The 19456-nt window shown below is 46.6% G+C and overlaps 1 long non-coding RNA gene across 1 annotated transcript in view; it reads right to left on the bottom strand.

Annotated features, from left to right (window-relative positions):
- Positions 1–7154: 7154 nt before the first annotated feature.
- The window catches only part of LOC138249280 (uncharacterized), a 28446-nt gene continuing 16144 nt past the window's right edge, over positions 7155–19456 (bottom strand). The window contains exon 2 of the long non-coding RNA XR_011194825.1: positions 7155–7888. This is a non-coding gene — a long non-coding RNA (uncharacterized lncRNA). The remainder of the gene's footprint in view (positions 7889–19456) is intronic.

Raw genomic sequence — 19456 nt, 5'->3', positions numbered from 1 at the left:
AGTCATACAGCAAGATTTCCAGTGACACACAGGTGAGAACACTTTTTTTGACTATTACATTCACTTTCACACTTCTACCTCTATCCTGTCAGTCAATTGGTAGCAGTATTTGGTAACTAAGTTGTACCTTTCCATTATGGTTTCACAGGTGTGGTTACCAACGTGTGTCATCTGCTTGCATCCTTCATGGACTTGTGATGTGTGACATAGGTATGTTGGCATTACAATAGAAAACGCTTTTTGAAACTGTCATCGCTAATACAAATTTTATAAATCACAGACTGACTCCAGATTGTTTTGTGGTTCAAGGGTGTTTCTTGAAGTGCTAATTATTGGAGGGGGTGGTAAAATGGTGATGGTGGAGGAATGTCCATGGCAGAGTCCAGTCTATTAGTCACACAGGTGCACTGCCCATATGGGGATAGGAAGTGGCGCTGGGGCAGTTAGAATATGGACAGGGTTACTAAGTGGGACAGTGGGAGGACAATCAGGGTGGTCTCATTTCCTGCCGGGGGTCTTGCCATCTTGCTCTGTCCTGTTCCTGGATCTCAGGGACCGCTTGCGGGGTGGTTCTCCGTCTGCAGGGGGTGGGGTGCTGGTGTGGTGGTCCTGTGGCGGGGCGTCCTGTCCACTAGCGCCGGAGGAGGTGGTGGGCAGTTCATCGTCCATGCTATTGTCAGGGGCCCCTTGGAGTGCCACGGTGTCCCTCATGGTCTTTTGTATGTCCTTCAGCACCCCTATGATGGTGCCCAGGGCGGAGCTGATGGTTCTGAGCTCCTCCCTGAACCCCAAATACTGTTCCTCCTGCATGCGCTGGATCTCCTGAAACTTGGCCAGGACCGTCGCCATCGTCTCCTGGGAGTGGTGGTATGCTCCCATGATGGAGGAGAGGGCCTCGTGGAGAGTATAGTGAAGTAGATATAGGATCCCCTGTACTACTCTTAAATCATGGTCAACATGTTTCTCGCTTAATAGTCATAATGATCTGGTGCGATTCGTCAGGACCAATGCACCCACCTAATCCTTAGAAAAGTAACCCATATTCAGGGAAATTATATTTAGCAGGAACCTCAAATATTGAATAGAAAAAACATGATTGGTAAACAGGTAGCGAACACTTAATTATGTGCAGGGTGTCAACAAATCAGGGCCGCATACTCGTTTAATCTCCCTTCGTTGATGTGCAAAAACAACAGTGAAAGAGAAAACTTTTAAAATGTATACACAAAGAGGCAACTTTGCCACCCTCCTCATATTAGTGGATGGGCCCGATCGGGGAAAGCACCAAGGTGGCGTGGTCCAATGTTGTCTAAGTATATAGATGCAGAACAAAGAACTGTTAGGCTAAGAACATGCATTATGTCGATTATCGGTTGAGCCAAGAGCGTCCCTCTGAAAAAAATTAATCTGTTATGCATCTAAATGATACATCCCAAACTCTATCTTAAAAACCAATATCTAAACAAAACAGTTTTGTTGGTATCAATCAAGTATAGTTTCTACTGATAAAGACTGCCACGGAGATCACCCTTATTGGCAGAAAACTATGGGGGTCATTCTGACTCCCGGGGGCGGCAGAAAGCGCACGCCCGGCGGGAGCCGCCGAATGACCGCACCGCGGTCAAATGACCGCGGCGGCCATTCTGGCTTTCCCGCTGGGCCGGCGGGCGACCGCCAGAAGGCCGCCCGCCGGCCCAGCGGGAAAGCGCCTTCAACGAGGATGCCGGCTCCGAATGGAGCCGGCGGAGTTGAAGGCGTGTGACGGGTGCAGTTGCACCCGTTGCGATTTTCAGTGTCTGCTAAGCAGACACTGAAAATCTTTGTGGGGCCCTGTTAGGGGGCCCCTGCAGTGCCCATACCAGAGGCATGGGCACTGCAGGGGCCCCCAGGGGCCCCACGACACCCGTTACCGCCAGCCTCTTCCTGGTGGTGTAAACCGCCAGGAACAGGCTGGCGGTAAGGGGGTCGGAATCCCCATGGCGGCGCTGCTTGGAGGATTCATTTGGCCAGGGGAAAACCGGCGGGAAACCGCCGGTTTCCCTTTTCTGACTGCGGCGTTCCCGCCTCGGTCAGAATTGGCCAGGAAGCACCGCCAGCCTGTTGGCGGTGCTTCCACGGTCCCCGGCCCTGGCGGTCCATGACCGCCAGGGTCGGAATGACCCCCTATGTCTTTCACGGAGAACGAACAGGGAAGTCAAAAAAGTACTTGGTCTGAATATGTAAATCTAAATAGAGATGGTCTAGACACTCCCACGGGGAAGTACCCTTCTGTCATATCATGTGGTGCAATGTGTAAATAGTGCACCCAAATTAAATAGAAAAAGTAGTAGAACAAATATATGAGCCAAGATTATGCAGGAGAAACACAGACATGTAAATATTACAAGTCCAGAAATACCTTCAGCACGATGAAAGGCACGTGTGTGAACATCAGCAGGACCTAATGCCGAGGTCTGTAGGGAATGGTAAGCTCCATCACTCATTTGGATTTAAATCACAGTGCATGCAGGAAGCGCGTCTAAATGGAGTAACCGGGACCGTTCTTCGCGGTCCCAGAAGTGAGCGTCGCTCTTAAATTCTTGCTGGCTCGAATAAATACAACCGGCAGAGTAAACCGGGAAGCCGGTACAGCAAAAGGGAATTAGCCCCGAAAACATTGAGAGGGGTCTGGGGCAGGATATACAGCGTTAGACGCAAGACGGGATCACCACACTTACTTGTACTTAGCCACGATTAGCGGTCCCATCTACTTCGGCTTGAAGCTCCCGGAACAATGGGGCTCGGATGGAAGGTGGAGCTTTTTAAAAGAGGGGAAATACATGAAAAGCGAAAATGGACTAACGTGTCTCTGCTTCCTAAGAGGTAGTAGACACTAAAAAAGTACAACAAGAGGGGAGGCCATATTTGTAGAGGCAGAAAAACCTCCAGACTACAGAAGGTTCCCTAAGGGATACAAATCAATGCAGAAAATACACTATTATTAAACCACAGTCCTGAGAATTGTGTCATTATGTCGGTAATTAATAAAGTATCATGGGGACCAGAACAGAAATCAAAAAATTAAAAAATTACCATAATCAGGAAAATCTAGTTCTAGTAATGTCACAATCAGATGTGGGATAGTTTGAGTGGACCAAAGAACAGGAAGGGGGATACTCCTACCTATGAATGAAATTGTTCCAAGGAATATCGTCGTTAAGCCCAACCTGGTGTGTCTTCAATCTAAAAACGCAACGCTGTTCCTTCTCAAATACCATGGTAATGCTATCCCTGTTGTCCTTAACTGTTTCCAGAAGGGCCCATCTCAGGTCATTGGGAGTGTGATTCTTTTCAATGTAATGGTTTGTCATTTTCGTCGCAGACCTATGACACCTGATAGTGCTACGGTGTTCATTCATGCGTGTTTTGACCATTCTGGTAGTCATGCCTATATATCGCAAGTTACAAGGACACGTAATCATATGAATACAATTCTTAGTGCGGCAGTTAGTATGTTTTATTAACTGCCATTTCCTTGGCTCACCCAAATCCAATTCCTGAGTGCTGGTAGTGAACGGGCAAACATTACATCCACCACAAGGGTGGTGCCCTCTAACACCCAGCCAATTCTCAGTAACGGAAGCAGCAGAATGGCCACGAGATGTCGGTCTGGTGTGTACCACTAGATCCTTGATTTTCTGGGTTCATTTGAAGGCAAAAAGGGGGCGCTCTAAAGATTCCCCAGCGCTATTGAGGATAGGCCAATGTCTCTGAATGATCTTCTTAATACGGTTACTTAAAGGGGTAAAAGTGGTCACTCAAGTCAGCCTAGACTGTTGGTCATGTGTCGTATTGGATAACAAGGTCTCTCTGGGAATGTTGCTAGCTCGTTTCATGGCCCCTTTGATGATGGACTTGGGGTAGTCTCGTTCCACCAGGTTACCACATAAAACATCTGCTTGTGCATGGAAGTCAGCTAACTCTGAGCAGTTTCGTCTAATCCGCAGAAATTTGCCAAAAGGAAGATTACTTCTCAAGGCCTTAGGGTGGTGGCTATTGTATAGAAGGAGGCTGTTCCTATCAGTAGGTTTGTGAAACACAGAGGAGTGTAAAACTCCGCCCAGTAATGTGATACGTAAATCAAGGAAGGACACTTCTTTATTAGAACAGTTAGCGCTAAAACGCAGATGGATATTTTTAATCATGACAGAGGTCGGTTATCACAATAAATTATGTTTTACCTCTAGTCATTTTTAACAGCACTCCTTTTTTTCATACCAACCCTATATCTCTATACTTTTTGACCGGCTGGTTACCATTATAAAAGATCTCCGGCAAAGTGCCCCCTTGTGGGGCCCGTCAGGCATTGCAGTGCCGGCCTGACGAGGAGCACAGCCTATGATGAAGCATGTCACCAGTTGGTGAGTGAGGGCTCTTGCTTCTAATATTTAAACACCCAGGAACCTGCGAATCATAGGCTCATACACATGTAGTGGAACTGTGTATATACATTTTTGTGTTACCTGATTGAAGAAGAATGCCAGAGTTGTGATAGGTTGATGATTGAAGGATAATGTCATAGTTGTAATAGTGTGATGCTGCGATGATTCAAGAATGATGCCAGAGTTGTAATAGCGTGATGGTGTTATGATTTAAGAATGATGCAGAGTTGTAATAGGGTGGTGGTGTGATGATTAAGGAATTATGTCAGAGTTGTAATAGTGCAATGGTGTGATGATTCAAGAATGATGCCAGAGTTGTAATGGTGCAATGGTGTGATGATTCAAGAATGGTGCCAGAGTTGTAATAGCGTGATGGTGTGATGATTCAAGAATGATGCCAGAGTTGTAATGGTGTGATGATTCAAGAATGATGCCAGAGTTGTAATGGTGCAATGGTGTGATGATTCAAGAATGATGCCAGAGTTGTAAGAGTGTGATGATTTAAAAAATATAGGAGAGGCGGCAACTGTAGAAGTAAGTTTTTCTTAGAATAAAAATGCCTAAAATTAGCTTGGTTTCGCTAGCATAACTAGCTTGTCACACTGCACAAAAAGTGCATGTTTAGTTTTTTGTGCATGAGCTACAATTGCGTATGTTTTTTTTTTTTTTTCTTTCATAAAATGATCGAAATTCATCTGCAAGCCGTAGTCTCTGACCTTTGTGTGAAAATGTAACTTATCGTTGACTTCCTTGAGAAGGAGTGTATTTCTGTTGCAACATTGCAAGGCTGTGAGCTAAGCCTCTGTCGTTGTGAATGTGCAGAAGCAGAGCCCTAGTTCTAGTTAGGAGATCCATCGTTGTGAGATGGAAGGACACCCATCTTCCAGGCATAACACACTGGACTGCAGCAAAGCAGAGTCAGTGACCCTGCGGAGGGAGGGGTTAGAGGGTTCCACAAGGTCCCCATTGCGTGGGACACGCTCCTACACGAAATGCAGATCCTCTCCGAGGGAAACTAGACTTCTATTTCCTCCTCAGATGAGCTTGTCCTTCCTGCCCCCTCTCTCCCCAACTGTTACCCCTCTGTCGCTGGGAGGAGTCGACTGTCACTTACAGCACCCATTACCCAATGGTCATACCCTCCACGTGTCAGGGATGCGAGCCCCACCTCATTGCCCTGTGTGCCCTGCGGCTGTACATCTACTCTCCCCTAATAATACTATATACTTATGGACGATCTGACCTGCTAGTTGTGATGGTTTTGAACATTGTTAGTTGATTGTGATACTATGAACCAATATCTCTTGCTAAACCAAGCTGTAGAATGTAATGTGGCGAAACCCTTTGTGATAATACGCATAGATACTGGAAATGTATGTATAGTCAAATGATGTCCAGTCTTTGTACTGCATAAACTGATGTAAAAATAAAAAAACTTGGTTCAAAATAACAGAATGAATGTGTAGAAGCAGTTTGTTGTTTCTCTTGTGTTTTTGCATTATTAAAACTTATGGCTTCTTCTGTGTAACAAGTTATTTATTAAACAACCAATGAGTATAATGCACAAGTACATCTAATTCTGAAATTAATTATGTGATCGGTGCAGTGCAAGTAACATTTTTGGTGCTGCCTCTGTATGTAAAATCAACCTATGAATCTGTGTGTTTTCTTAGTGCAGAGCATTGTAAAAGACGTGCTTTTTAGGAAAGAGACAGCCTTTACTGACTTTCCTGTGAGACTTTAAATTTCATCTTTTTCTGCATGTTGCTTGGAGAGGGCGCGATGCTTGTGGTCCTTTCTGTATTTAGGCTTATTTACTATTTACTGCTAGTAATATGACTGACTGCCAGGTGTACTGCTCTCGTTTAAGTTCTTAAAGGCACATTGCATCATTTAAATGTTTAGGATTTTGATTTTATGCTAATCCTCTTGGCTATAATGACTTGCTTTCTGTAATGACACTGTTATTTGAATCCATGTCCAAATACTGAGAGCTGGAAAAGCCTTGTTGTGCAGGTTTTCTCAGTGCTTTGACTGAAAGTTAAAGTTCAGGATTCTCCCTTCCCTGCCAATCGAGCCTCCACAATTAACGAAGAGTGTAGCGTCGACAAAAGCACGTCCGGCGTGGGGTCAGCTGGAGACAGACAGGGTTTTGACTTCTCTAGAGTACTTCTCTCACAGTCATCACGTCTCTGTAAGTACTTGAACCTCCACAAACCGGCCTTTCATCCTTCAAAGGTTACCCTTAAGGCTTGAGCAGATGAAAGGCTGAGATGTCACCGATGACTGGGGAGGGAACTATGTGTTGACTTGTAGGAAAATATTTTCCCTGTGGAAGGAAAGTACTAGAAGGTGCCCCCCTTGTATTGTTGGTTTGCCCCCAAATACTGTGGAACATGAAAGTGCCTTGCAGAGAGGTGGGGAGAAAGCGCTGTCATAGCTCATCGATAACAGATTACTGTGTGCGTGATAATGTCGTGGGTTAATTATGATAATTAGAGGTGTTGAAGGTTGTACTCCTGGGTTGGCAGGTGAACCATGGATATGTAAATATATACATGTAGGAGCTGTTTACATTGAAGTCAGGAGCGCTGGAAAGCTGGATATGGCCCTGTGGTTGGTGAAAGGGCACAGTGTGGTGGTTTGACACAACAGCACAATACTACCGACAAAGGACCGCACCATCCCACCCAGAGCCTGACGGCGGAGTACATGAAGACAGGAGGCGGTCACTTCTCTCTGATCTTTATTGCATTTGTTTAAACTATCATTGTTATAAGCTTCTGCAGAAATCTAGTGATTGGTAGAAACCACACACCATACACAGTCATTTGACTGTGGAGCATAAGATAATACAGGCATCTTCCTGACCAGGGTTCTACTACTGGAGGCAGCCATCCGTGGTCGCATTGTGTGCTTTCATGGCATGGGGGGGGGGGGCTAGGCATCTTCTCAGTTACAGTTCTATGCACTGCTTGCAACCTACTACAGCAAGCATTATCAGCTTTCAGCCAGGCAGGATCGAGCAGCAAGGAATGAGCTCCTTCACAGTGTAGCATGGGATATCATATCCCTCTTCACGGCTCAGTTTTTACGCACCGTTGGCAGCCATCCGCGGAACGTACTATGTTCTCACAGTTAGAAAGGATCCAAGGGCATGGTGTGTGGACACAGAGAAGCATCAGGTTGCACTCACAGGTACAGCGCCAGCCCAAGCGGCCAGAGACTCCAGAGATGCTCTCCCCTAGAGGAATCAGGCCGTTCTGAAATTTGCCACATCCTCGGTACCCCTCCCTTTTGCAGGGGCAGCTGACATACTCCTTGCAGCACTGCTCATTCGCTTTTTGGCACCTGAATGCCTCAAGAGCGCAGCTCTCCTCTGAGCACTCTTGTGAGCTGACCTGAGGGACCAGGACGGTGGCCAACCAGAGGCAGAGCCAGGGCACCACCAGCGCTTGAACCAGTTTCTGAAAAAAGAAGACGAGGCATCGTTAGCAGAGATGGGCTGTGAATGATAAACCACATCTATTGTCACTAAGCGCAGTGCCCATATATGAGGAATATGAATTATCTACAGGGTAACCATGAGGCTGCCACAAACAATATGCATGTAATAAATTTCACAGTCACATATAGTATGACTTCATCATAACATTTCTTAGTGAATCATTGTGTATGTCTGGTGTGTAAGCATGTTAGAACCCATCAGGAACAAACTCCAAAAGGGGGAACCTACCTGAAGGAAACCTCCTACCATGCCAAACCTCAAACACTGCCAAAACATCTCCACGCAACATAACCCAATTATCTTGGAATCAAGAAACGTTACCTTCAAGATCATCAAGTAACAAAACACCTAGGAGCAAAATGTTGATTTCGGAATTACTTTCTAGGACATCCTCAAGCCGGGGTAAGGGTTAGGCAGGATAATTCACTGCTCTGTGAACAAAGCTGCCTTATGATGTGGTGGATTAGTGTTCAGGGCGGTAGGGATCCACAGACGGGCCCTGCTTTCATTTGCTAAATTCACTCCCCAATCTCTTCAGACCGTTCAGCTGTGGTTGAAGAATATAAGGTTCATCTAAGTTTCTTTTCAAATGATGCGGTCTCCGGCTTGTGTATCACGCCTCTTGGCTGGTGTCACAGCTTGCTTTCAAGATGATGACAGAATCCAACAAGGCCATTGAGTGGTGGATACAGAGGTTTGGGGGTGCAGATGCCATGAGGTTTGGAGTGCAGGGGTGATCAGAAGACATTTAGGATCAGAGGTCATTGAGGACTTACTGATGTTAAGGTTTAGAGAATATTAGAAATTGGGTCTTTAGTTGGCACAGGTATACACCCTGTCCAAGTAGGGGCCACAAACCTAGTCAGGGTAAGTCAGTTACACACCATAAATTAACCTGTGCTCACCCTCTGGTAGCTTGTCCCAGGCAGTCAGGCTTAACTTAGGAGGCAATGTCTAAAGTATTTGTGCAACACCTTAAACAGGAAGACAGTTGAAACACCACAAAAGAACTCCACACCAAGTTAGAAAATTAGATTTATGGCCCGATTCACAAAGGCAAACTTAGACCTGAAGTCTTAGTTTAGACCTAAAGTCTAACTTAGACCAAAAGTCTAACTTTACTAGTACACAGACCAAACGTCTAAGGGTCAGATGGATCAAACACTTTTGCTTTGGGCCTATTGCAATCGCAAAAACACATTTTGGTATGTATCAAGTCCAATTTGTGATTCCGAATCGCAAATTGGATTTGCGACTACATACAATACAGTATTAGGAAGGGGCGTGCCATGGGCATCCCATCCTAATACCGAATCACAGAGGTATGTATGATTGGTTTGTGACCATGAATCCGATCGCAAAACAATCGCAGTTACCACCAATTTCAAATTGGTGGTAACCCATTCGCAATGGGGAAGGGGTCCCCAAGGGACCCCTTCCCCTCTGTGAATGCATGCGAAAACATTTTTTAGGAGCAGGCAGTGGTCTCACCACTGCCTACTCTTAAAAAATGTAAAGAAAACCTTTAAATTTTCTTTTTTAAACGCATCCCGTTTTCCTTTATGGAAAATGGGCTGCATAAAAAAAAAAAAAAAAGATTGCTTTATTTAAAATCAGTCACAGACTGTGATTGTAGCCATTTGCAATGGGTCACTGTTAGACCTGACAGCCTTAGGGTGGTCACCCCTAACTTTTTGCCTGCCTCCCTCCACTTTGTGGGCACTGTTTTTGCTGGTTTTTAGACTCTGCGCACTTTACCACTGCTAACCAGTGCTAAAGTGCATATGCTCTCTCCCTTAAAACATGGTAACCTTGAATCATACCTGATTGGACTATTAATTTACTTATAAGTCCCTAGTAAGGTGCACTTTATGTGCATAGGGCTAGTAAATTAGATACTACTAGTGGGCCAGCAGCACTGGTTGTGCCACCCACTTAAGTAGCCCCTTTTCCTTGTCTCAGGCCTGCCATTGCAAGGCCTGTGAGTGCAGTTTCACTGCCACCTCGACTTGGCATTTAAAAGTACTTGCCAAGCCTAGAACTCCCCTTTTTCTACATATAAGTCACCCTTAATGTGTGCCCTAGGTAACCCCAAGAGCAGGGTGCTGTGTGGGTAAAAAGGCAGGACATGTACCTGTGTAGTTTTATGTCCTGGTAGTGTAAAACTCCTAAATTCGTTTTTACACTACTGTGAGGCCTGCTCCCTTCATAGGCTAACATTGGGGCTGCCCTCATACACTGTTGAAGTGGCAGCTGCTGATCTGAAAGGAGCAGGAAGGTCATATTTAGTATGGGCAGAATGGTAATACAAAACCCTGCTGACTGGTGAAGCCGGATTTAATATTACTATTCTAGAAATGCCACATTTAGAAAGTGAGCATTTCTCTGCACTTAAATCCTTCTGTGCCTTACAATCCACGTCTGGCTGGGCTTGGTTGACAGCTTCTTGTGCATTCACTCAGACACACCCCAAACACAGGGTACTCAGCCTCACTTGCATACATCTGCATTTTGAATGGGTCTTCCTGGGCTGGGAGGGTGGAGGGCCTGCTCTCACACAAAGGACTGCCACACCCCCTACTGGGACCGTGGCAGACAGGATTGAATTGAAAGGGGACCTGGTGCACTTCTTAGCCACTCTTTGAAGTCTCCCCCACTTCAAAGGCACATTTGGGTATAAAACAGGGCCTCTGCCCTACCTCATCAGACACTTGCTGGAGAAGAAACCTGAACCAGAAACTACATCCTGCCAAGAAGAATTGCCTAGCTGCTCAAAGGACTCACCTGTCTGCTTTCTACAAAGGACTGCTGCCTTGCTGTTGCCCTGCTGCCTTGCTGAACTCTTGTCTGGCTGTGAAAGTGCTCTCCAAGGGCTTGGATAGAGCTTGCCTTCTGTTCCTTGAAGTCTCAGGACCAAAAAGACTTCTCTCTTTTACTTGGACGCTCCGTGCGCCGAAAATTTCGACGCACAGCTTGCTCCGCGGCGAGAAAAACGCCGCACACCGACGCTGATCGACGCGACGCTCTTGGGACGGTCGAAAATCCGACGCACGGCTTCGCAAGGACACCGCCGCCCGACCTCTAGAGGAGAAATCGACGTGACGCCTGCCGTGAGATCGTAATTTCAACGCGCAGCCCCGCAGATCGACGTCTAGAGGAGAAATCGACGCGACGCCTGCCGTGAGACCGTAATTTCGATGCGCAGCCCCGCAGACCGACGCGCAGCCGGAGAACAAGCAGGAAAATCCACGCACAGACCCGGGACATCTGGTAATCCCCGCGATCCACACAAAGAGACTGTCCACGCGCCGGAAAACGACGCACGACTTCCCCGCGTGGAAAATAACGACGCAAGTCCGTGTGTGCTGAGGAGAAATCAACGCACACACCCTTTTTCCACGCACCTCTTCTTTTGTGGCCCTCTGAGGAGATTTTTCCACGCTAAACCAGGTACTTGTGCTTGAAAGAGACTTTGTTTATATTCTAAAGACTTAAGACACTTTATATCACTTTTCAGTGATATCTCTACAATTTCTCATTACAACTTTGTTCGTTTTGACCTACAATTATCCTGATAAATATTATATATTTTTCTAAACACTGTGTGGTGTATTTTTGTGGTGCTATATGGTGGTATTGTATGATTTATTGCACAAATACTTTACACATTGCCTTCTAAGTTAAGCCTGACTGCTCGTGCCAAGCTACCAGAGGGTGGGCACAGGATAATCTTGGATTGTGTGTGACTTACCCTGACTAGAGTGAGGGCTTTTGCTTGGACAGGGGGTAACCTGACTGCCAACCAAAAACCCAATTTCTAACATTGGTGATCAGCGGTGAGGATAGGACTTGTATTTGTGCAGTGACATACAGTAGCTAAGTATTTCACTACCTACCCACAGTTGAAGGTCAACTTGGTTTTTATCTCTTTTTGCAAATCTGTTTTTTTCCTGACAATTTTCAAAAACTAAATCCTCACTCAACATGTCTCTGACTGGGTCTCAGACAGGGGACTTTGACCTAGTCCAGTTGGATACATATACGGTCAAACAACTAAGAGGATTCTGCAGGGCATTGAGGGTACCCACCCAAGGGGCCTCCAGAAAGGAGGACTTTCAAGTGGCGCTGAGGGCCTGGGCAGAAGCCCATTTAGGGGATGATGAGGAAGAGGAGCCAGAAAATGGCCCCTCAGAGGAATTTTCACTATCTCATCAATATTAAATTAATGAGGTAGGTCCATTTGCGAGCCCTTGCGAATCGCTATATGAAACTCCTGGAGTTTCATACATTCCAATAGCGATTACCTAATTGCGATTCACAAAAAATCGCAATTTGGTAATCGCTATTGGAAAGAATGATACATCAGGCCCTGAGTTTGCTATTAGTAAAGTTAGACTTTAGGTCTAAACTTAGACTTCAAGTCTAATTTGGACTTTTGGTATAAGTTTACTTTTTGTGAATCAGGCCCTACATTTTTATGAGTTATACAAGACCAAACGACAAAAGTCCAGTAGAAGTTAGTATATGAATTTTTGAAGATCAAAGGAAACTGTGGTGCTTAGAAATCATAAAGAACCAACCACAGCTTTCTGATCACGCTAGACTAGGGTAAATCCAAAGTTCACGCTGACCATGGTGCAGTACGGGCCGGCAACAGAGACCAACACTGCCCCACTGCCCCACTGAAAAAGTACCTTGTGGAGGGCTCGAGGCAATGTTGAACATCTAATGCGAAGAGCAGAGGAGACGATGTGAAGGCGATGCACCAGTTCTAAGTTGTGCAGCCAGGGATGCGTTGTCATCGAGTTATGCAGTTGCCGATGTGATGTCCTCGAGCAGTGGTGCGGCGTTTAACCCGTTTTACGATAAAAGAACTACATTGACGTTGAGCAGCCCAACCAGAGATGGGTTGATGCCGAACCTCTCAAGTGTAAGCGGTGCAGCGTTGTCGAGCCACACAGTTGATGATGTGACGTGTCCTGCGGCAGCAATGCGTTGCATTGAAGGAGATGTGTTGGTTCCAACTGACACAATGATGGAAATGTGTGGGTTTTGTAGAACACAGCCAGCAAACCCAGCTCAAAGACCCAGGACTGGCTTGGCACCACATGGCAGTGCAGGACTCACAGTTGGCAGAGTTCAGAGGCTGTAGCAGGGTTGTTGGAAGTCTTTGATGTCCCTGGGACTTCAATACAGGAGGCAAGCAAGCAAGTCCTTGGAGTCACTTTGGTTCTGGGGTTGTAGAGATGTAGGTCCAGTCCTTTTCATTCCAAGGCAAGGAGGGCAGCGGGCAGCAGGGCAGGCAATCAAAGCAAGAGTCCAGCAAATTTAAGGAGATTCCAGCAGAGTGGCAGTTCTTTCAGCAGCACAGCAATCCTTCATCTTGGCAGAATGTCCTCAGGTCTAAAAGTGTACTGATTTGGTGGTTTCTGAGGTCCAGTAATTATACCCAGTTCTGCCTTTGACGTGGGGGCATTTCAAAGAGAGGCCTTTAAAGTGCACAAGGTCCCTCTCCTTCCTGCCCTGGATCCAGACTCACTACAGGGTGGTATGCAGCCCTTTATGTGGGGTCAGGCACAGGCTATTCCGATGTAAGTGTCATCTCCTCCATCCCATCCTGCCCAGGATGAGCCATCAGGATGCAGATGGGCACTCAATCACAGCTACTCTCCCTGTTTGTGGATGTTTACAGGGACTGCACAAAGCCCAGCTGTGACTTACCGAGACATGTATTCAGAGACAGACAGAAGGCACAGAATGGTTAAAGTAAGAAAGTTCCAACTTTTTAAAAGTGGCATTTTCAGCTTTACAATTTAAAATCCACCTTCACCATAAGTTAGGATTTTAAACTGTGATTCCAGAGACACCAAAATTGGGGTCCCATTTCTCACCAATTGGAAATTACACTTACAAAATGTAATAAGGTCATTCCAATGTTAATCTATGGGAGAGACAGGCCTTGCAGTAGTAAAAACGAAATTAAGAGGTTTTCACTACCTGGACATGTAAAACTTAAAATTACATGTCCAACCTTTTAAATACACTGCACCCAGCCCCTGGGGTATTTACACACTTGTATGAGTGTCTCTGTATAATGTGTTGTGTGATGTGAAGTGCTCTGATATCCTACACTGGTATCAGTAGCTGTTGGACATGGCCTGGTTGGGGGGATTTCCCTGAAACCTTTTGCTTTTTACTCTTGTTTTTTTGCTGACTCTTTGCACGGCTTTACGACTCTGGGCACTTGCCCATTGTACCGCAGTGGGAACGTGCGAGCGCCCTTCCTACACATGCCAGGAAGGGTCATGCACTTGGGTGGTTAAAACTCTACCAAGGAGTGCCCTGTAAAGTGGTACACCACATACACAAGGCAGCCCTGGCTACTGGTGGGACACTGCACTAAGTGTGCCACCTCCCCCCCAACCCGAATAGCCTGACCCGCATGTATCAGGCCTGGCCATGCAGGCCTGGGGAGGCGCAGGTGCATCTGCATCTAGGGGGGCATCTCTCATGCTTTGACCAACCCTAAGCAAGCCTTACGCTACCCCTAGGGTGCCCCCTGAAGGGCAGCGAGGATAGTAGGCGTAAGGCAAGGCAGGGCCACCAGGGTGTTCCTTGTCCATACAGGGAAGAACCCCTTTGTTGAGTCTCCCTGCCTAGAGGATTGGGCCCTCCTATAGGTTTCGCTGATTCCCTGTGAGTGGCCCTAGGGCCCGGGGCACTGTCCCACTGTGGCCCTCTTCCTACACCTGGTGGGAAGTGGTGCTAACCAGTATGTACTGAACCTGCCCCTGCGGGTCAGAGTCGGCACACTTGCAATGCTATTCTGACATGTGCTGAACCTGGCCCGGCAGGTCAATATGTGATCACTTGTCCCACGGTGTCCGATAAGAGACTAGGGTGGTCATTTCGCCCGCCAGGCGGGAACCGCCATTTGGCCGCTACGTGGTCAAAAGACCGCTGCCGGCATTCCAACCTTCCCGCTGGGCCGGCGGGCGCTAACCATGTTAGCGCCCGCCGGCTGTGAGAAAGTAGCCTCTTTCTAGCCTTGTTACCCCCACTTCTGGCCTGTTTGTGAGTGCATGTTAGGGTGTTTGTCACTGTTTTCACTGTCTCACTGGGATCCTGATGACCAGGCCCCAGTGCTCATAGTGAAAACACTATGTTTTCAGTATGTTTGTTATGTGTCACTGGGACCCTGCTAGTCAGGACCCCAGTGCTCATAAGTTTGTGGCCTATATGTATGTGTCACTGGGACCCTGTCACACAGGACCCCAGTGCTCATAAGTGTGCATGTATATGTTCCCTGTGTGGTGCCTAACTGTCTCACTGAGGCTCTGCTAACCAGAACCTCAGTGGTTATGCTCTCTCATTACTTTTTAATTGTCACTAACAGGCTAGTGACCAATTTTACCAATTTACATTGGCTTACTGGAACACCCTTATAATTCCCTAGTATATGGTACTGAGGTACCCAGGGTATTGGGGTTCCAGGAGATCCCTATGGGCTGCAGCATTTCTTTTGCCACCCATAGGGAGCTCTGACAATTCTTACACAGGCCTGCCACTGCAGCCTGAGTGAAATAATGCACACATTATTTCACAGCCATTTTCACTGCACTTAAGTAACTTATAAGTCACCTATATGTCTATCCTTTACCTGGTAAAGGTTAGGTGCAAAGTTACTTAGTGTGTGGGCACCCTGGCACTAGCCAAGGTGCCCCCACATTGTTCAGGGCAAATTCCCCAACTTTGTGAGTGCTGGAGACACCATTATATGCGTGCACTACACATAGGTCACTACCTATGTATAGCTTCACAATGGTAACTCCGAATATCGCCATCTAACATGTCTAAGATCATGGAATTGCCCCCTCTATGCCATCCTGACATAGTTGGCACAATTCCATGCTCCCAGTGGTCTGTAGCACAGACCCTAGCACTGCCAAACTGCCTTTTCAGGGGTTACACTGCAGCTGCTGCTGCTGCCAACCCCACAGACAGGCTTCTGCCCTCCTGGGGTCCAGCCAGGCCTGGCCCAGGATGGCAGAACAAAGGACTTCCTCAGAGAGGGGGTGTTACACCCCCTCCCTTTGGAAAATGGTGTGAAGGCAGGGGAGGAGTAGCCTCCCCCAGCCTCTGGAAATGCTTTGTTGGGCACAAAGGGGCCCAATTCTGCATAAGCCAGTTTACACCGGTTCAGGGACCCCTCAGCCTTGCCTGGGCGCGAAACTGGACAAAGGAAAGGGGAGTGACCACTCCCCTGACCTGCACCTCCCCTGGGAGGTGCCCAGAGCTCCTCCAGTGTGCTCCAGACCTTTGCCATCTTGGAAACAGAGGTGCTGCTGGCACACTGGACTGCTCTGAGTGGCCAGTGCCCTCTGCTGACGTCAGAGACTCCTTCTGATAGGCTCCTTCAGGTGTTGCTAGCCTATCCTTTGTCCTAAGTAGCCAAACCCTCTTTTCTGGCTATTTAGGGTCTCTTTCTTTGGGGATTCCTGAGATAACGAATGTAAGAGCTCATCAGAGTTCCTCTGCATCTCTCTCTTCACCTTCTGCCAAGAATTCGACTGCTGACCGCGCTGGAAGCCTGCAAAACTGCAACAAAGTAGCTAAGACGACTACTGCAACATTGTAACGCCGCTCCTGCTGCCTTCTCAACTGTTTTTCTTGGTGTGCATCCTGTGGGGGTAGTCTGCCTCCTCTCTGCATCAGAAGCTGCGAAGAAATCTCCAGTGGGTCGACGGAATCTTCCCCCTGCTAAAGCAGGCACCAAAAAGCTGCATCACCGTCCCTTGGGTCTCCTCTCACGATGACGAGCGAGGTCCCACGAATCCAGCAAGACTGTCCAAGAGACCCCCACGGTCCAGTGACTCTTCAGTCCAAGTTTGGTGGAGGTAAGTCCTTGCCTCCCCACGCCAGACTGCATTGTTGGTTTTTGCAACTTTTGCAACTTCTCCAGCTCCCGTGCACTTCCGGCGGAAATCCTTTGTGCACTCGGAAGCTGTGGTCCCCGGCACTCTAACCTGCATTGCACGACCTCCTAAGTTGTTCTCCAGCGACGTGGGACTCCTTTGTGTGACTTCAGGCGAGCACCATTTCACGCATCCTCGTAGTGCCTGTTTCTGGCACTTCTCCGGGTGCTATCTGCTGCTGGGAGGACTCCTTGTCTTTCTCGACGTCCCCTCTACCTCCTGGTCCAATTTTCACCATCCTGGTCTATCCTGGGCCACAGCAGCATCCAAAAACGCTAACCGCACGATTTGCAGATAGCAAGGCTTGTTAGCGTCCATCTGGCGGGAAAACACTTCTGCACGACTCTCCAAGGCGTGGGGGATCCATCCTCCAAAGGGGAAGTCTCTATCCCTTGTCGTTCCTGCAGTATTCACAGTTCTTCAGCCTAGTAAGAGCTTCTTTGCACCAACAGCTGGCATTTCTTGGGCATCTGCCCATCTCCGACTTGCTTGTGACTTTTGGACTTGGTCCCCTTGTTCCACAGGTACCCTCAGTCAGGAATCCATCGTTGTTGCACTGCTGATTTGTGTTTTCCTTGCATTTTCCCTCTATCACGACTTCTGTGTCTTTAGGGGAACTTCAGTGCACTTTGCACTCACTTTTCAGGGTCTTGGGGTGGGGTATTTTTCTAACCCTTGCTATTTTCTAATAGTCCCAGCGACCCTCTACAAGGTCACATAGGTTTGGGGTCCATTCGTGATTCACATTCCACTTTTGGAGTATATGGTTTGTGTTGCCCCTATCCCTATGTGCTCCCATTGCATCCTATTGTAATTTTACACGGTATGCACTGTTTTCTAAGACTATACTGCTTATTTTTGGTATTGTGTACATATATCTTGTGTATATTTCTTATCCTCATACTGAGGGTACTCACTGAGATACTTTTGGCATATTGTCATAAAAATAAAGTACCTTTATTTTTAGTATAACTGTGTATTGTGTTTTCTTATGATATTGTGCATAATCATTTGTGGTACTGTAGTAGCTTCACACGTCTCCTAGTTCAGCCTAAGCTGCTCTGCTAAGCTACCATTATCTATCAGCCTAAGCTGCTAGACACCCTCTACACTAATAAGGGATACCTGGGCCTGGTGCAAGGTGAAGTACCTCTTGGTACTCACTACAAGCCAGTCCAGCCTCCTACATTGGTTGTGCAGCGGTGGGATAAGTGCTTTGAGACTACTTACCACTCTTGACATTGTACTTTTCATAAGAGAAAAATATACAAAACAAGTTCAGTGTATGTACACATAACTAAAAAGTTTTGCATTTCCTCTTTTCACTGTTTTCTAAGTGCTGAAAAGTACTTCTAAACTTTCTAAAAAGTTCTAAAAAGTTTTAAAAGTTTTTTTTCTGTCTTTCTAAAAGTTCTGAAAAAACGTTTTCTTCACTTTTTCTATCACTTAACTCTTTCTAAAAATGTCTGGCACAGGCCAAAATGTTGATCTGTCCAAACTTGCATATGATCACCTTAGCTGGAAAGGAGCAAGGAGTCTCTGCATACAAAGAGGTTTAAGTGTAGGGAAGAATCCTTCTTTAGAACTGTTATTGAACATGCTTAGAGAACAAGATAAGGCCATAAGTGCCCAATCTGTTGAAAAAGTTGTTGATGGTTCTCAATCTGATCCAGGGACTCCCCTGCAGATAGATTCAGTAAGGAAACTTCCTAGCCTGCCCAGTATCAGACAGCCTAGCAGGGTTGAAGTAGATGTAGAGTCACACCATACAGATAGTGTGGTCTCTCATCACAGTAGGAGGTCTCATCATACAGATGATGGACTCTCCCATTATACTGTTAGTAAACTTGTTAAGGTTCCCTCTGTTAGGGACAGGTCTCCTTCTGTTCATTCCCATCACACTTCTGTTTCTAGAAATGTCCCTCCCACCCACCCTGATGACAGAATGTTGGAAAGGGAGCTCAATAAGTTGAGAGTGGAGACTTCCAGACTGAAGCTTAAGAAGCAACAGCTGGATTTAGATAGACAATCTCTAGAGATTGAAAAGGAAAGACAGAAGCTGGGTTTAACTACCCATGGTGGCAGCAGCAGTATTCCCCATAGTCATCCTGTAAAAGAGCATGATTCCAGGAATCTGCACAAGATAGTTCCCCCTTACAAAGAGGGGGATGACATTAACAAGTGGTTTGCTGCACTTGAGAGGGCTTGTGTTGTTCAAGATGTCCCTCAAAAGCAGTGGGCTGCTATCCTATGGCTATCATTTAGTGGTAAGGGTAGAGACAGACTTCTTACTGTGAAAGAAAGTGATGCCAACAATTTCACTATTCTTAAGAGTGCACTCCTTGATGGTTATGGCTTAACCACTGAACAATACAGGATAAAGTTCAGAGAGATCAAAAAGGAGTCTTCACAAGATTGGGTTGATTTCATTGACCATTCAGTGAAGTCCTTGGAAGGGTGGTTACATGGCAGTAAAGTGACTGACTATGAAGGCCTGTTTAACTTAATCCAGAGAGAGCATATTCTTAATAATTGTGTGTCAGATTTGTTGC

This window comes from Pleurodeles waltl, chromosome 8, assembly GCF_031143425.1.
Source record: "Pleurodeles waltl isolate 20211129_DDA chromosome 8, aPleWal1.hap1.20221129, whole genome shotgun sequence".
Taxonomy (NCBI): domain Eukaryota; kingdom Metazoa; phylum Chordata; class Amphibia; order Caudata; family Salamandridae; genus Pleurodeles; species Pleurodeles waltl.
Note: the sequence above shows the minus strand (reverse complement) of the source record. Positions and strands in the feature narration are given on the sequence as shown.